This window comes from Mytilus californianus, unplaced genomic scaffold, assembly GCF_021869535.1.
Source record: "Mytilus californianus isolate M0D057914Y unplaced genomic scaffold, xbMytCali1.0.p SCAF_13, whole genome shotgun sequence".
Taxonomy (NCBI): Eukaryota; Metazoa; Mollusca; class Bivalvia; order Mytilida; family Mytilidae; genus Mytilus; species Mytilus californianus.
The window spans coordinates 18,005,642-18,018,448 of record NW_026262615.1 but is presented as its reverse complement, the minus strand read 5'-3'; the positions used below and the strand labels follow the sequence as shown (position 1 = coordinate 18,018,448).

At 31.8% G+C, this 12,807-nt stretch overlaps 1 protein-coding gene across 2 annotated transcripts in view; it reads left to right on the top strand.

Moving 5' to 3' along the window:
- Positions 1–12,807, top strand: part of LOC127723305 (E3 ubiquitin-protein ligase TRIM71-like) — a 44,196-nt gene that overhangs the window by 14,777 nt on the left and 16,612 nt on the right. Inside the window, exon 1 of one of the 2 annotated variants that reach the window (XM_052229857.1) lies at positions 342–412. The exons of the other annotated variant lie outside the window; for it this stretch is intronic. The gene's annotated coding sequence lies outside the window, so the exon portion shown is untranslated. Of the gene's footprint in view, positions 1–341; positions 413–12,807 lie in introns of those variants that run through there. 2 annotated transcript variants of the gene reach the window in all.

The following is a 12,807-nucleotide window of genomic DNA, read 5'->3' as shown; positions in this document are numbered from 1 at the left end:
ATTACTTAATTATATATCATTATTTGATTATCTTTTGTTGTCTAATTTTCACAATCACTATGATCATTTTTCTTGTCAATGTCAAATATACATGAGTAGACAGTAAATGATCTTTTCAAATACGCACGCCATTTTGACCATCTAATTGTTCTTGAGAAGTTACATGAATATAATGAATATAATATTATAACTTTTTTGTTGTGACGACGGATAGCTTTTAAAAGAAATGGGTGATTGTTAATGATTCTTTAGGTATATAAATGAATAATCCGTTTGATTCATTGCATTGTATTACTTTACTGCGTTTACATAGCTTTTTACAATCAACCAGTTTATCATCCTCAATCTATTGTGTGATTTGAAATTCATACACACATGAAGTTAGGGAGCAAATAAAATCGTTTTTGCTAAGGTAAATATTATTTTGATATATGTATTTATTTCTGATTATAGAAACAGTTCAACTGCGCCTTGATATGGAACATATATCTCCTAGTTTATATGATATTCCAGAGCTTGCATTTTACATCACTATTTCATTGATAGGGTTCCACGTGATAAAGTTAAAGTTATACGTTCGAATGTTTAACGGACGCCATCAAGAGTTGGTTAGCCGTTATGGAATATTCATGTCACAGATAACCACGGATATGTTCCGATTGTGACATCACAGAATTAGACTTAACATCTATACTTTGTTTTTATCATGATCAATATATGGGGTGCTAGATTTGCTTACCCTTCCAAAGTACCTGAGATCGCAATCTGGTTCACTGAATAATATTTTTGGGGCTATTTAGAGGTAGAGTCTTAAATTATGCATGTTATGAGTTAGTAATTATATTAAGGAGTTATGGGTGTCTTCCGCATTCTTGATTGTAAAATAGCAGAACACAATAGGTCTAGATTTTTAATTAGGGCACACTAATTTCAATGCAGAATGGCAATTAAATAACAGGAATTTTCATTTAATTGAACATATGTGATTTTAAGTTATAATAAATAGGTTTTGTTTTACAAATACCTCAGAAATAGTATAATTCTAAATGAAACTACAGGAAATTTTTCTATTTTATGTTATAGCAGGTAAAACTTACGTTGAACCCATTTTTTTCTTTTAATTTTCTGAAAACATTTTATAAAAGCAATCTTCTCATATTTTTTTTCCAAGTTCTATCATTTAGCCATTCTTCTATTCACATCATCATGCTTTCTCTAAATAATCCATAAAATATGTGTCACTTTTTTCAAAACAAGCTCGGTTACCTAGCACTTTTAATTTATTTTTTAACTTATCACAATACATGTATATACTACATTTTGACAAAGTATGACATTTTGTTATCATTTTTTGTTTATACTCATAAACCACATTAGAATAAACCTTAAAGGGATATTAGCTGTCAAATTCATTTTCACCGATTTGACTCAAATTCTCATATTTGATTCAAAACATACTAAAACGTATATCCAAATTAGGAAAAGTCTAAACTTTACAATTAACCTTACATGTACTCGATAATATGTATCAGCATTTCGTGTTTATTTTTGTCTAGAAGTCATCTAATTAACCATCGAGAAGACCTCCGAAGACTGCCGACGGTCATATAACCCGATTTAAACATAAAACATAAAAATAAATATAAATGGATCGCGACCACGTGCAATTGGATTTTTCTAAGTCAGTTTGATTTCATATTGTAGGTCAAAAAGGATGTTTTTTTGAGGATCGAATCAGATAATAACCAAATGAATCATCCTTGTTTCACTTTCAATGTTGACATTCTTTTCCTCATAATAGCTACATGCGTAACCCATCTCTAGCTTAGGGGTTAAATGGAAGGTCACATGAATACGGACTCAATGAGGTCAAATTATTCATTTGCAAGTGAATAATTCATTAGCGATGTTTCTTAGCTTATTTTGACAAAATTAAGCCAAACTGGCTGCTAATAGCGAATTATTATTTCACTTTTATTAGTGATTGAACAAAACATATCAAATATTTTTTTTATATCTCGTAGCTAATGACCCTTTAAGATTTCTGCTTTTCGTTCAGCTTTCGAAGTAAATGCTGAATGATTACTGGTAAATCATGTTGATTAAACAACTTCAGATCCACTAGAAACGTCACTGTAGTAAACCTGCGTTTGACGAAATCACACGTACAGATTATGCTTGATTTTTGAACTATATTATTTTCAAATTGGATTACAAAAAAGGTTTTTTTCGCATTAAAGGGTATATTGTCACATCATTTACATCGATATAAAAAGAGGGAGAAAAGTTCAACGGGTAATGAAAACACGTCTAATAAAAACACACAACACCGTGTCCAAAAGAAAAGACGACGAAAAGACAAACAGCTGTCCACAAAACACTACAGAGTACAAATACAAACGAATACTGGGGATCCATTATGTACGCTATTTAAATTATCCTGAAGAACGTCTAATTTTACAGATCAATAAAAACAAGCAAATTTTACCCCAGTTTATAAAAATGATAAACCGAATGACGTGAAAAACTTTAGACCTTTCTCTTTGTTGAGTGTAGTATCAATGTGTATGAAATGCTGTGTATATAAACACGTTTACAATAATTTATAGTCAGAGTAATTAAATTTTAACCAAAAATCAGTCAGGCTATACACGGGGGGATTCTGCGGTTAATCAATAAATTAATATTTCAAATGATTTTGGAAAAGTTTTAGATAGCGGCAAAGAAATAAGGAGTAGTATTCTGTGACATAAGTAAGGGAGCTACCATTTGATTTTTATGGGGAGGGGGGCTAGAATGAAAATTGAAAAAAAATAGGCTTGACAGGAGTTTTGAGTAAAAAAAAAAGGCAGGATGAGATTATTTGCAAAAATAAAAAGGCAGGATGACAATTTATGTAAAAAAAAGTCAGGATAAACTAAAAAAAAAAAAAAGGCAGGACCGAATAGAGTGAAAAACAAAAAGGCAGGACTGAATAGAGGGAAAAAAATAAATAGGCAGGACAAAATTTTTCATCCTAGACCCCCCAATAAAAATCAAATGGTAGGTCTCTAAAGCTCTTGATCGACTCTGGCATAAGGGACTGCTATTCAAACTTTAACAAACGGGCATATCGGGTTATTTATTAAAGTTGTTTGAAAATTATCTAAGAAATAGAGTCCAGCGGATGGTAATTAACGGTTCAAGTCCTGAATGGCTACCTGTAAATGTAGGCGTCCCACAAGGGTCCATTCTGGGCTCTATCCTTTTTTTTTTATATTGTTGAAGATATTCAAGCTCAAATAAACTATTTGCAGATGACACTTCATTATATATTATGGTTGACAATCGAACAGAAGCAGCTACAATTTTAAATAATGATTTGAATAAAATTGATAATTGGTCAAAGAAATGGCTTGTGAAATTTAGTGCCCAAATGACTGAAAGTATTATAATTTCAAAAATATATATATAGACCCTTTCATCCCCCATTAAATATGAATACCAAGAGCTACAAATAGTAAGTAAACACAAACATCTAGGTGTCTTTTTTCCCAACAATGGATACTGGAATGACCATATTGAGTATAATTTCTAAATCTTACAAAATAATAAATATTATGAGGAAAATGAAAAATGTTCTTGATAGGTTTACACTTGAAAAAATTTACATATCATTTGTTCGCCCAATTCTCGAATATGCAGAAGTCGTTTGGAACTCAGAATCAGAATTTGATTACTAAACTTAAAAATATCCAGCTTGATGCGGCGCGTATCGTCACGAGGGTACTAAACTTACCAGTATTTATAATTTATTTCTGGAAACTCGATGGAAAAATTATCTGATAGACGAATCAATCATAGATTAATTTTTTTCACAAAATTTTGATGAATAAAACTCCAGAGTATTTAAGAGACGTAATGCCCGTTTCAGATTATACAAGACAAAGAACTAATATTACACAACTCAGCACACGGATCCGTTAATATTTTGAATATTTTATCCCAGCAACAACCAGACTGTAGAACACACTTAACTTAAACATAAGAAAATGAGAATCTCTACCATTCTTCAAAAAAAAAAAAAAATTCGTACCCAAAACAGTAAGGTCCAAATGTATTACTATGTAGGATATCATCTTGGTCAAATTTTTCATGCTCGCTTAAGAATTGATTCAAGTTCATTGAATTCTCACCTATTCCTTCGTTGTTTAGTAGACTCCCTCAAATTGTCGTTGTGGTGATGTAGAAACAAATTCTCACTTCCTGTTATCTTGTCCCAAATACACCGATTTAAGACATGAACTGTGTCTTTTTATGTTGTGATGTTACACTATTGTTTCAGATAAGGGTGAAGGTTTGGTACCATTAAAACGTTTAAACCCGCTGCAATTGTTTGCACCTGTCCTAAGTCAGGAATCTGATGTTCAGTAGTTGTCGTTTGTTGATGTGGTTCATAAGTGCTTCTCGTTTCTCGTTTTTTATATAAATTAAACCGTGGGTTTTCCCGTTTGAATGGTTTTACACTAGTATTTTTGGGGCCCTTTATAGCTTGCTGTGCGGTGTGAGACAAGGCTCCGTGTTGAAGACCGTACTTTGACCTATAATGGTTTACTTTTATAAATTGTGATTTGGATGGAGAGTTGTCTCATTGGCACTCATACCACATCTTCTTATATATATATTAGCTACTGATTCAGTTCTTCCTGTCCAAGTTGACACAAACATTTTGCTTTTTGGATAAATACTACTCTCAGATGAGCAAAATAGTCATTTATTTAATTTTGGTGCAGAAATACATTACCAAACGCAAACGTTTAACCCTTGATGTTACTGCTTTATCATTCAATAAAATCCAAGAATTTTACACTGTATATATTACAAAAATTCATGTTTTTTTTCTCTATTGTATTTTTCACCTTTTTTCATATTTATATATTTATTACAGAGCATACCAGTACTTAATTTTAAGTATTGTTCAATAAGTGTATTAACTGTGCAATAGGAGACGATTTGTAAAAGCCTTGTTTCTGAATCCTAAATATTTATTTCAATTGTATTATATCGTTATGTGATGATTTATCTGAATAGATATTGTTTAAACTAAATACCAGGGATTAAATCAGGTGCTTTGGATAGGCGTTCCTGTGCCACTAGTGGTAACCGTCGTACGTATTACTAACAGCGAGTACACATTCGGTGATAAGTCAAATCGCGTGATGTAATAATCGAGGAAAATAGTGTGGGAATGAGGCTACGATAAGTGGAACATATTCGTAGTCATCTGAGGAGACCTGTATATTATGTAGGTTACCCTACACTAGTATTTGATTATAATCCAAACATGAATGAATCTGTGTGCTGGAGCTGTAGTAGCACTCACATGGTAGTTTGTTACTCTCAATTTTTATAACTTAATGTGAATTGCTATGGGAATAAATGGAAAAGGAAAATATTTTTCAAATGTCCTGATCGACATCCAATTCTAATTTATTCATGTCTTACATAAATGGTACTTATTGTATTACAATAGATGCGGATTTCGAAAATTAAATGTCTGTACAGCGATATTCGAGGCCAAAATAATTGAGAGTTCAAAACTTAATACAAACGTTGAATAGTCGATACAACCAAAACGAACCACAATTAAAAACTCTCCCATACAGGAATCTGAGCTATGCAATAGGGACATAAATTCCTGAATCTACAATGAATTCGATATTTTTACTCATCAATTTTCAATAGAACAATATCCGTATTATCATGCCAGTACCGAAGTACCATCTACTGGACGGGTGACACTCTAGGAGATTTACAGCCCGCCAGCAGAGGTATCGACCGAGTGGTAGTTATATATGAAATCTACACATCACAACATACTTACATAATAATAATAAATTTGCTCCCTGACTAGCAATTGAGTGCATGACAAATGGTATAAAATAATTGAACATGTCGGAAAAGTCCATTTACTTCTCAAATATAAAATATTACTACATGTACTCTATAAGTATGCATTATAAATTTTAAAAAGAATCATTATATTCAAAATTGAATTTCCTATATATCACGTATGTGGTTATATAATTAACATGTTTATTTTCTGCAATGTACTTGAAAGAATGTATTGAATTTTAAGCCTAGTACCTTCTGCTAGCTATTATTCGTGTGTTTCTTTGTCCTATATGTTCTCCCATTTATTTGTATTGTGGTCCTGTCATAAGATGTTGTCGTTTTGGTGTTGTGTTTGACATTGCCATAAAAGCGGGAGGTTTGGCATGCCACAAAACCAGGTTCAACCCACCATTTTTTCTTAAAATGTCCTGTACCAAGTCAGGAAAATGGCCATTGTTATATTATAGTTCGTTTCTGTGTGTGTTACATTTTAATGTTGTGTTTTTGTTGTGTCGTTGTTCTCTTATATTTGATGCGTTTCCCTCAGTTTTAGTTTCTAACCCGGATTTGTTTTTATCTCTATCGATATACTACTGTTGCCTTTATCCGGCATCCTAATATCACCCTGGAACAAGGATGTGTGTTCAATATGTTTTTGTCTTGTTCATAAACGATTTTTTTTCAATCCCGGAAAACAATGGGCTTAAAATGAGAGAACAGAACTTTTTATGCAGAATATCATTTGTTACAGTTTTCTTTACCCTGACGAAATAAACCAGGTTGGGTAATAGAAAAACCTGTTCAAACATTTTATCTGTGTGTTTTTAAGGGAATTTCTGCTTTTTCAACACAATTTCGGCGGCCCATTTCCCATTCCTTTTTTATAACCTTAACGGAACAATAGTAAACAGTATGACAGTTAACAAGTCAACAATGCAAATTCCTTGGAACCTTTAGTGTTTTAATCTGTTCAGCGAAGATGAAGTATCTTAACAGAATGTCATCGCCAGTTTACGTTTTTAGGGATTTTTAAAGAAAGTCATTGTACGATTTCGATGATAAAGGTCATGTCATCACAAATACACGTAACATAATCGCGTTACTTCCAAATATACTGTTTCACTTTACATATTATTATCTGTTCAACCAACGAATAATGCCTATTACCAATACATTTAGAAATCATTCACCCTTACATAACTGCATTTAATTGTTTTGTTAAAGGAAGTGAAATTAAACTATAATCTTTTTTATTGTATACATGTTTACATACTTTATTACTAATTAAACAAGTACTGTGAAAGTACTTTTATTCGTGGAGTACTAATCTTCATGGTTTTCGTGGATGGCTTTATCCACGAATTTAAGTGTCCAACGAAAGAAAACAACTGCTATCCAAATCAAGACGTGGAAAGATCCCGATGAAGGTTTGATTAAATGGATACGGGCATTTAATCTAGAGAATACATCGAATAGCTGTCAGCAAACGCACTGTTAGCTGTATATACAACTGCAGTCAGGATTTTACCTAATTAACAAACAAACTAAACTGTACCACTTTCCAACTTTTCATTCTTCGGTGATGATAGACTTTAATGAAGTGTTGATTTTATCTCCTCATAGTTCTCAGACGGACAAAAATAATTTCATATTGAGCTTGTTTTTCATAAGAATTAATTCTACAATTAAACGTATTTCTATAGTATTTGTTTATGTAACCGTTTTCTTTAAGTGACATGTTTATGACACAATTAACACCTTTGATGATCTTTAATCTGTTGATCATTCGATATCGGGTTTATTGGTGTCATCACTTCTGAAAACACGTGTGCAACAATTCAAATGTTTACTTTGCAATTTCCTTCAATCGAGACAACTTGTAAGCATAGTTTATTTCCGAAAGCATTTATTTCAATTCAAATTTGTTGAATGTTGTCAGTTATGAAGACGAACCAGTAAGTGAAAATGAACACCTTATTTTGCAATTTCCACAAATCATTATAAAACGACATAATGATTAATATAAAGAATCTGCGTGTTTTAATGGCTTCAAATTCTTTACTCGTTTTTTATTCTTCAGACAACAAAAATCCACGAAATTAAGAACCCACGAACATGTAACTTTTACTAAAACCACGAAAATTAATACCCACGAATTAAAGTACTTTCACAGTAATTAAACACCTCTATCCGCTAAAATATCACAATAATGAGATGTATTAAATAAGTATGTCAGAAGGCAATTTACTCTATATATTTAGATAAAGGCCGCTATCAATACAGTCTCCGCTGCTTCCATTTTGATTACATTGAGCAGCAGTAAAGAAAGAACCCACATATTCAACAAATTGTGAATGATAGAAAATCAGATAAATTTTGTTCAAGTTATTACTTCCAACAAATTATTAGTGTATATAAATAACAAATACCACTGCGTAATACATACATAATGTACCTTTTTTTACATACACATCATTAATATAAATAACATTTCACTTTGAATATTGCAGTATGGCGTGTAATTGGACTGTGTGTGGTGTTTGTGATTATCGTAACACCAACAAACAATCAATTGTGTGGTGTCCAGAATGTGACAAGGGGCTTTGTTGCAGGTGTAGAGAACAACATTGCAATTCAGAATTTACAAAAACACATAACTTTATTCCTATAACAGAATTTCAAAAGCTACCATTAAATCTTTTAGAATCAGCACAAACATGTTCAATTCACAACGAACAATATGAAAAGTTTTGCAAAATGCACGATTCTCCTTGCTGCAGAAAGTGTGTCACAGAGACGCACTTTTCTTGTAAAGATTTAACAGCAATAGGCGACATTGTTAAAAATATAAAGTCATCGAATGCTTTTCTTGAAGTAGAACAAATGCTTGCAGAAACATTGGAAAATACTAAAATAATTTGTAATGACCGCCAGAAAAATTTGAGATGTCTGCAAGAACAGAGAACAAATATTGCATTTGATATTGAGCAAACCCGTACGATGATCAACGACCATTTAGACAAACTGCAAGAGGATCTGATGAATGAACTATGTGTTACTGAAGAATATGAAAGTCATAATGTTAAGCAGTTATTGTCCATGATAGAGAAGAACAAAACAGGGATGACTTACTTACAAAATCATCTAAGTTATATAAAGCAACATGCATCAGAAAAAGAAGCATTTTTGGTAGTGAAGTACATTGAAAAAGAAGTTTCAGTTACAAAAGAATCCATTCAGTCTGTTTTGAAAAGCAAAGATATGAAGACAAGAAACATTCGCATGGTGTTCAATAAAGAAGTTCAAAATATCGACGGGATTCGTAGTTTTGGATCTGTCTGTGTTGAATCAAATCCTAGTGAAGTTGCCATTGTCGGAATCAAGAAACTACAAGCTCAGAAGATAGCGCCTATTAAAATATCTAAATGTATTGATGATATCGTATTAAGTAAAAAAAAAGCAAATACATTTGCATGGTGGTCGAATTAGAGGTTGCCTAATTCTTCCAAATGGAAAGATGATGTTTTGTTTTTATGATGATTACAAAATAGTCGCGTTAGATAGCAACGGTACGCACGATTTTGAAATAAAGCTTAATACAACCACATATGACATGACGTTCATTGAGGCAGAAAATACCATTGCCGTTACCAGTGGTACTATGGAACAGTTCATTTTCACCGTAGACCTGAATAGTAAGCAGCTGACTAGATCTATAAAAGTTGGTTCATATTTATATGGCATAGCTTTAAGAAAAGATGTTCTTGTCTACTGTGAGGCAGAAAGGGGGATAACGGAAATGCAACTAAATGAGGGATCTGAAAAGGTTGTTGTAAGCCTCGATATGCCACCGTTATCTTATATTGCAGTACATAATGAAAGATTTTATTATACAAATAAAGAAAACCATTCTGTTTCATGCTACGATCGTCGTGGAAATCTAGAATGGGAGTTTAAAGAGACAAGAAATGTGGAATGTCCACAGGGAATATCTGTAGACAGCAATGGGAACTTGTATGTGGCTGGTATGAATTCTAACAGTATTGTCGTTATTAGTCCTGACGGGCAAAAATGTAGGAAACTATTGTCCGCAAGTGACGGCCTGAAGAAACCACTTGCATTGCATTTTGAACAAAACACTAGGAAGCTTTTAGTTGCAAACGAAAGGAGTTGTGCATTTCTTTATGAAGTTTCCTAAAGCGAAGGAACCAATACATAAACGTCGTTTTAGATTTTTATGATCTAGCCGGAATCGATGAATATAGTAAAATATTCATCAAATAATGTCTTTGCTTAATCAAAATAGCACCTGTTCAAAAGCTATACGTACTAGTAGATTAAAATACTAACCTACGTATAATTTTAAACACGTACATGTATATAGTTTAATTCAAAACAAGAAATCAAAATAGAGTTCCAGACAAAACAGGCCTGCGAAAAACCCGGGTTTTATAAGAATTGCCCAGCCCACAACGAAGTATTATAGAAAACCAGGGCAAAACTAAATGATATGAAATACTGGCCAAAATCTTTCATTGATTGGTAACAAATGCAATATATAAAAGATTTACACATTATAATTCATTTATGGAGGTATTGGTCTATCAACTCTAAGAAACTATGTCAACGTATATTTGTTTCGCCTAACAAAAGTTCCTCAGGAAATTTGGTATAAACAATGCCACAATACCGTATATCGGCTTTTTTTCGCGATTTGATGATTAAATGGGCAGGTTAAATTTTCACTGCGTATAATATTCCCTGAATGGGAAAATACTCGCGAAAAAAATAACTGTATCGTATTAACTTGATGAACTAACAGGTAATGGAGTACAGATAAATATGAGTATTACAAACGAAAATACACATAATACAGGGAAATTTCAAGGAACGTAAGTTATGTACATAGGGCATGCTGAAAATTGAAGGTTTTGATTATTACAGATATACAATTATTCGTGTAATTTTGAATTGTTGTTATTTTATTTTTACATTTAGTGCAAAGTATTCGAGTTATGACAACAATCAATAGATCGTAGCTAATAAAAAATTTTTTAACATGTCAATGATTGCTGTGTTGTCAAAAGGTGTGACATGTATGTTTAGCCAATTTTATTATTATGAAAACAGAGATCTTAATTAAGTATGCCCAATCTTGTGATCTGTCGAACAACACAAAAGATTCGATAATTAACAGTATAATGATACTGTATGATACCTTAAAACAACGATAAATCTACGAATTTTCAGTGAAACTTACGCGGGGTCAAATTTTTGCGTCTCGTTTCTTTAACAGCCGAAAGCGGAGATTAAACACACGCGAAAAAAACACGATATACGGTATATGTTCCTGTTGGAACAAATATACTAAATCTTTTATTCCGTTAATATTACATAGTATTTCTTCAATTTGGAACTTCTACTATGAAGGAACTTATATTTCATGACAACTCATGCTCATTAAGCTTCTAGCTAAACTTTAATTATATTGCCATTTGACTAAATTGGTCAAACTGTTAGCATTAGTTCAAGTTTGTTGGTTTTTTTTATATGTAGATATCTAATATTAAGTGTAAACAATTAATTATATGTAAGGAAAATGACTATTCAACAATTTTTGTTCATTGTTTTTTGTTTATTTTATTTTTCTAAAAGTATTTACACAATTTCATCATATTTACATGTACAACACTAATTATAAGTAATCATTAAGATTATACAACAGATTTATTAAAGTTACAATAAAAAGGTTTTTCATCTTTACAAGTGTGGGTAATATGTTCCCTTAGGGTGTTTATTAAACAATTCAATTGTATAGCGATTAACTTTTACAATTCACCAAAGACCCTATAATAATAAAATATTTTCAAATTTTGGATTGGTTCACAAAAACGAGATATCCAAAAATAAGCATAACATAATTCTATCCTGTCGATATAGAATAATTGGAGAAACATTGAAAAAGGAATAAATATAGATTTCACCACTGCAACAAGTGTGTTACGATATTTCTCCACTCGAGACAGGTAAATTTTAATATTTAAAGCGCGAGGCTTGCCGAGCTTTTTAAATGATTAAAATTTAACTGTCGAGAAAATTTGACGTCATAATTAAATTTCGACCAATAATTTGCCGAGAACAGATTTTTCACTAGTAAGGAGAAATATTTTTCTCACACCGATCAAGAAATGTGAAAATAGCGCAAAAATTAAACTTTTATCCTCTGAAAATTATTGAATGTTTTTTTTTTGTATTAAAAGTATATAAACAGCATTTGCACTATAAAACTGCATTAATCTTGGAGTATTGCCCAGCCATAACCGTGTTTCCCTGCCTGGGTAATATTTTACCCGCTCTTAGACTAAATAATTAACAGATTTTTTCTCACAAAAATTTAAAAGAACAAGTTGAGAAATATATTTACCACACATGACCGCGATTATCATTCTGTTGTTGTCATTGTCTCTTATTATTTATTTATTTAGTTTTTGTAAGAAATTAATTGGAAAGTTACCAGTATTAGAGAAGTTACTTTTTGAACTTTTAGAGTACTTAAGTTCAGACCTTGCTATTCATGTCATTTGTATTGCACATACTAGTACTGTGGCTTACTGTTAAATGCTTTGATGACAATTGTTCTGGCTTCTTTGCCACGATGTTGCTAGTTCTTTGTTTGATGAGTAAATGTGTTTTCTTAAATTCATTCCCGTAAGCGAGATTGAAAGGAATTAGGCATGCAGTTGAGACTTTAGTAAATATTAATCGTATTCACTCCATTGTCAGCAATTCATTAAATATAATTATTGAATTGGAAATTCTTGATTTTGTTGTTTCTGGTGTGTCAAAAATATAAAGAAAAATATAAGTCTGTATAAGTTGTTCTGTATAATTACATATCAAGATGTCTGTTAAATTATATTAGAGACTAAACTG